Genomic DNA, 6,274 nt, shown 5'->3' with positions numbered 1-6,274 from the left:
CTTAATTTTCGAATACTAACCAATAATTAAAATAAAAACAAAAATATTTTTCTTTTCTTATAATTAAAGTTCGAATACTCTCTCTCTCATCTCTTTCTATTTATTTATTTATTTACTAACACTTCTCTTCTTCTTATAATTCGAACCCTCTCCCTCTCTGTGTGTTCGAATTCTTCTTCTCCCTTCTTCATTCTATTTCTTCTATTCTTCTACTCACATAAAGGAATCTCTATACTGTGTCATAGAGGATTTCTATTCTTTTCTGTTCTCTTTTTTTTCATATGAGCAGGAGCAAGGATAAGAACATTCTTGTTGAAGCTGATTCTGAACCTGAAAGGACTCTGAAGAGGAAACTAAGAGAAGCTAAAGCACAAAACTCTGGAGAGGACCTAACAGAAATTTTTGAAAAAGAAGAAGACATGGCAGTCGAAAATAACAACAATGATGAAGATGCAAGGAAGATGCTTGGTGACTTTACTGCACCCACTTCTGACTTCTATGGAAGAAGCATCTCAATTCCTGCAGTTAGAGCAAACAACTTTGAGCTTAAGCCTCAATTAGTTTCTCTAATACAGCAGAATTGCAAGTTTCATGGACTTCCATTGGAAGATCCTCATCAGTTCTTAGCTGAATTCTTGCAAATCTGTAACATTGTTAAGACCAATGGGGTTAATCCTGAGGTCTACAGACTTATGCTTTTCTCCTTTGCTTTAAGAGATAGAGCTAGGACATGGTTAGACTCACAACCTAAAGAAAGCCTGAACTCTTGGAAAAAGTTGGTCAATGCTTTCTTGGCTAAATTCTTTCCACCTCAAAGTTGAGCAAGCTTAGAGTGGAAGTCCAAACCTTCAGACAGAAGGAAGGTGAATCCCTCTATGAAGCTTGGGAAAGATACAAGAAATTGATCAGAAGGTGTCCTTCTGACATGCTTTCAGAATGGAGCATCCTATGTATATTCTATGATGGTCTGTCTGAATTATCCAAGATGTCATTGGACCACTCTGCTGGTGGATCTCTTCATCTGAAGAAGACGCCTGCAGAAGCCCAGGAACTCATTGAAATGGTTGCAAATAACCAGTTCATGTATACTTTTGAAAGAAATCCTGTGAATAATGGGGTGACTCAGAAGAAAGGAGTTCTTGAGATTGATACTCTGAATGCAATATTGGCTCAGAATAAAATATTGACTCAGCAAGTCAATCTGATTTCTCAGATTTTGATTGGAATGCAAGCTGCATCCGTCAGTACTAAGGAAGCTTCCTCTGAAGAAGAAGCTTATGACCCTGAGAATCCTGCAATGGAAGAGGTGAATTACATGGGAGAATCCTATAGAAACACCTATAATCCTTCATGGAGGAATCATCCTAATTTCTTATGAAAAGATCAATAGAAGCCTAATCAAGGCTTCAATAATAATAATAGTGGAAGAAATAGGTTTGGCAATAGCAAGCCTTTTCCATCATCTTCTGAGCAACAGACAAAGAATTCTAAGCAGAGCCTCTCTGACTTAGTAACCATAATCTCTGATCTAAATAAGACCACTCATAGTTTCATGATTGAAACAAGGTCATCCATTAGAAATTTGGAGGCACAAGTGGGTCAACTAAGTAAAAGAGTTACTGAAATCCCTCCTAGTACTCTCCCAAGCAATACAAAAGAGAATCCAAAAAGAGAGTGCAAGGCCATCAATATGTCCAACATGGCCGAACCTGCAGAGGAGGGAAAGGCAGTGAATTCCAGTGAGGAAGACCTCAATGGACGTCCACTGGCCACTAAGGAGTTCCCTATTGAGGAACCAAAAGAATTTGAGGCTCATATAGAGACCATAGAGATTCCACTGAACTTATTGTTGCCATTCATGAGCTCTGATGAGTATTCTTCCTCTAAAGAGGATGAAGATATTATTGAAGAGCAAGTTGCTCAGTATCAAGGAGTAATCATGAAGCTGAATTCCAAGTTATTTGGTAATAAGACTTGGGAGGATGAACCTCCATTTCTCATCAATGAACTAAATACCTTGGTTCAACAAAAGTTACCTCAGAAGAAACCGGATCCCGAAAAGTTCTTAATACCTTGCATCATAGGCACCATGATCTTTAAGAAGGCTCTGTGTGACCTTGGTTCAAGTATAAACCTCATGCCACTCTCTGTAATGGAGAAACTAGGGATCTTTGAGGTACAAGCTGCAAGAATCTCACTAGAGATGGCAGACAATTCAAGGAAATAGGCTATGGACTTGTAGATGATGTCTTAGTGAAGGTTGAAGGCTTTTACATCCTGCTGATTTTATAATCCTAGACACTAGGAAGGATGAGGATGAATCCATCATCATTGGAAGACCCTTCCTAGCCACAGCAAGAGCTGTGATTGATGAAGACAGAGGAGAGTTAGTCCTTCAATTGAATGAGGACTACCTTGTGTTTCAGGCTCAAGGATCTTCTTCTGTAACGATGGAGAGGAAGCATGAAAAGCTTCTTTCAATACAGAGTCAAACAGAGCCCCCACACTCAACTTCTAAGTTTGGTGTTGGAAGGCCAACATCAAGCTCTGAGTTTCTGTGAAGCTCTTTAAGAGCTCACTGTCAAGCTATTGACATTAAAGAAGCGCTTGTTGGGAGGCAACCCAATGTTATTTAATTATATTTATTTATTTTCCATTGTTATTTTATGTTTTGTTTAGGTTGATGATCATGTGAAGTCATAAAAACAACTACAGAATTAAAGCAGAATGAAAAATAGCATAAAAAACAGAACACCCTGGAGAACAGGCTTACTGGCATTTAAACGCCAGTAAGGATAGCAGAATGGGCATTTAACGCCCAGCCTGGTAGTATTCTGGGTGTTAAACACTAGAACGGGTAGCACTCTGGGCGTTTAATGCCAGAAAAGGGTGTCTGGCATCTGGCTGGCGTTAAACGCTAGAAATGGGCAGCAGACTGGCGTTAAACACCAAGAAAGGTAGCAGAGCTAGCGTTTAACGCCAGAAATGGCACACAAGGGGCGTTTGAACGCCAGAATGGTGCAGGGAGCAAAATTCCTTGACACCTCAGGATATGTGACCCCACAGGATCCCCACCTATCCCACCTCTTCTTCTCTCCTCTTCACACCTTTTCATAACACTCTTCCCTAAATACCCTTGACCAATCCCATCAATAACTCTTCCCCAAATATCCTTCACCTATCAAATCCTACCCTCTTCCCCATATCTTCTTCACCACTCACATCCATCCATCATAAACCCCACCTATCTCACCATTCAAATTCAAACCATTTCCCTCCCAATCCCACCCCTTCATGACCAAATTCCCTCTCTCTCCTACCCTATAAATATCCCTCCTCACTACCTTCACTTTCACACATCGCAAACACTTCTTTCCCCCTTGGCTGAAACCAACAATACCCTCTATCTCCTCTATTTCTTCTTCTTCTACTCCTTTCTTTCTTCTTTTGCTCGAGGACGAGCAAACCTTTTAAGTTTGGTGTGAAAAAGCCCTGCTTTTTTGTTTTTCCATAACCATTAATGACACTTAAGACCGGAAAAACCTCTAGAAAGAGGAAAGGAAAGGCAATTGCTTCCATCTCCGAGTCATGGGAGATGAAGAGATTCATCTCAAAAGCCCATCACTAGAAAAGGATGGAGCAAGCAAGAGAGCCCACTCATGGACCTCAACAAGAGCATGAGGAAATTCCTCATCAAGAAATCCCTGAGATACCTCAAGGGATGCACTTTCCTCCACAAAACTATTGGGAGCAAATCAACACCTCCTTAGGAGTATTGAGTTCCAACATGGGGCAACTAAGGTTGGGGCACCAAGAGCACTCCATTATCCTCAATAAAATCAGAGAGGACCAAAAGGCCATAAGAGAGGAGCAACAAAGGCAAGGAAGAGACATAGAGGAGCTCAAGCACTCCATAAGATCTTCAAGAGGAAGAACTAGCCGCCATCACTAAGGTGGACCCGTTCTTTAATTTCCTTGTTCTTATTTTTCTGTTTTTTCGAATTATATGCTTTATGTTTTGTCTATATTTGTGTCTTTATTACATGATCATTAGTGTCTAGTGTCTATGTCATAAAGCTATGAATGTCCTATGAATCCATCACCTTTCTTAAAATGAAAAATGTTTTTTAATTGCAAAAGAACAAGAGGTACATGGATTTCGAATTTTATCTTGAAATTAGCTTAATTATTTTGATGTGGTGGCAATACTTTTTATTTTTTGAATGAATGCTTGAACAGTGCATATTTTTGAATTTGTTGTTTATGAATGTTAAAATTGTTGGGTCTTAAAAGAATAATAAAAAAAGAGAAATGTTATTGATAATCTAAAAAATCATAAACTTGATTCTTGAAGCAAGAAAAAGCAGTGAACACAAAAGCTTGCAGAAAAAAAAGGGGGCAAAAAAAAAAGAGAAAAAGAAAGAAAAAGAAAAAGCAAGCAGAAAAAGCCAATAACCCTTTAAACCAAAAGGCAAGGGTAAAAAGGATCCAAGGCTTTGAGCATTAATGGATAGGAGGGCCCAAAGGAATAAAATCCTGGCCTAAGCGGCTAAACCAAGCTGTCCCTAACCATGTGCTTGTGGCATGAAGGTGTCAAGTGAAAAGCTTGAGACTGAGCGATTAAAGTCATGGTCCAAAGAAAAAAGAGTGTGCTTAAGAGCTCTGGACACCTCTAACTGGGGACTCTAGCAAAGCTGAGTCACAATCTGAAAAGGTTCACACAGTTATGTGTCTGTGGCATTTATATATCCGGTGGTAATACTGGAAAACAAAATGCTTAAGGTCACAGCCAAGACTCATAAAGAAGCTGTGTTCAAGAATCAACATACTGAACTAAGAGAATCAATAACACTATCTGAATTCTGAGTTCCTATGGATGCCAATCATTCTGAACTTCAAAGGATAAAGTGAGATGCCAAAACTGTTCAAAAGCAAAAAGGCTACAAGTCCCGCTCATCTAATTGAAGCTAATCTTCATTGATATTTTTGAGATTTATTGTATTTTCTCTTCTTTTTATCCTATTTTCTTTCTAGTTGCTTGGAGACAAGCAACAATTAAAGTTTGGTGTTGTGATGAGCGGATAATTTATACCCTTTTTGGCATTGTTTTTACATAGTTTTTAGTATGATTTAGCTATTTTTTATTATATTTTTATTGAGGTAATGACCAAATCAGTACCCGAAAGATTAAAACGCTGACATTGCGGTACCTGACTATTGTAAACGACAAAATGGTACATGGTTGATTTTAAAATCAGACAATCGTATCCATAATCTGGCTGGACCTAAGCTCCGGTAAGGACAATGCTTACGTGGTCACCGGATTATGCTGACAAATCATGTTTTAATTGAGTTGTCATTTCTAATTAATTAATTTGCTAGCCTAGGTGGAAATTAGGTTAATTGGAATTCAATTTGCCCCCAAATCATTAGTCTTTGCCCTAATCCCAAATCAACAAAGCTTGTTATTGCTGGGTGACTTACTGTGACTTAGTGTTTCACTAAGAGTAAAACTGAAAGGTCACGTAAAGAGGGAGAGACGTTGCCCTGATTACTTGGCGCAAAGAAGAACAAAGAGGATTTGAGAGACATTGTCGAAGTCGTAGCGTCAACAGGGAGGGGTTGGTAGTGGCATCATCGCAACCCCAGTCTTCGCAAGGAAGAACGCTACGTAGAGGTAAGTTCACCTTCACTCCATACTCTCATTTACGTGCCTTCTGTCGAGAGCATTATTATCATGTTGATTGTTTTATTCATTGTATCTTCCCTCTACGATTTTTTAGATGGATCGTCTAGTTACCTTTGTTTATCATCACATGGGTGCCTTGAAAAGGGGTGTTGATGGTAATGTGATATACGACGGGGGTTTAGTAACTGAGATACATAGGGTGAATGTGGAGACATGTAATTTGTTCTTTGTTGAGGGTTTATTTCTAGATTTGGGTTACCCTGGATACAATGAGGTGTACTGGCTAGTACCTGGTTTAGAGTTAGGTAAGGGTCTTAGAGTGCTTAGGACAGACGCTGAAGTCATGAGAATGTGTGAGAGTGCGATGAAGAATGGGAACACTGTACACCTATATTTTGATCACCCCATTGACACAAACCCTGAAATCATTGATGAAGAAGTCGTGTTTGATGGTAGTAGTGATAGTGTGGTTGAAGTCAATCCAGATGGTGATAGTGTCAAGGAGGATGAAGTTACTAATAAGGTTGACGGTCATGCTAATGAGAAGGAGAATGATGGTGTGAATGAGACCAGTGGTGAGGTTAA

General features: G+C 39.3%; 1 non-coding gene across 1 annotated transcript; it reads right to left on the bottom strand.

The window, feature by feature from the left end:
* Window positions 1–823: 823 nt before the first annotated feature.
* Window positions 824–931, bottom strand: LOC112767693 (small nucleolar RNA R71). The gene has a single exon (XR_003185135.1). It is a non-coding gene; the product is annotated as a small nucleolar RNA R71 (small nucleolar RNA).
* Window positions 932–6,274: the final 5,343 nt, after the last annotated feature.

The sequence above is a fragment of the Arachis hypogaea genome, chromosome 17 (assembly GCF_003086295.3).
Source record: "Arachis hypogaea cultivar Tifrunner chromosome 17, arahy.Tifrunner.gnm2.J5K5, whole genome shotgun sequence".
Lineage (NCBI taxonomy): Eukaryota > Viridiplantae > Streptophyta > Magnoliopsida > Fabales > Fabaceae > Arachis > Arachis hypogaea.
Note: the sequence above shows the minus strand (reverse complement) of the source record. Positions and strands in the feature narration are given on the sequence as shown.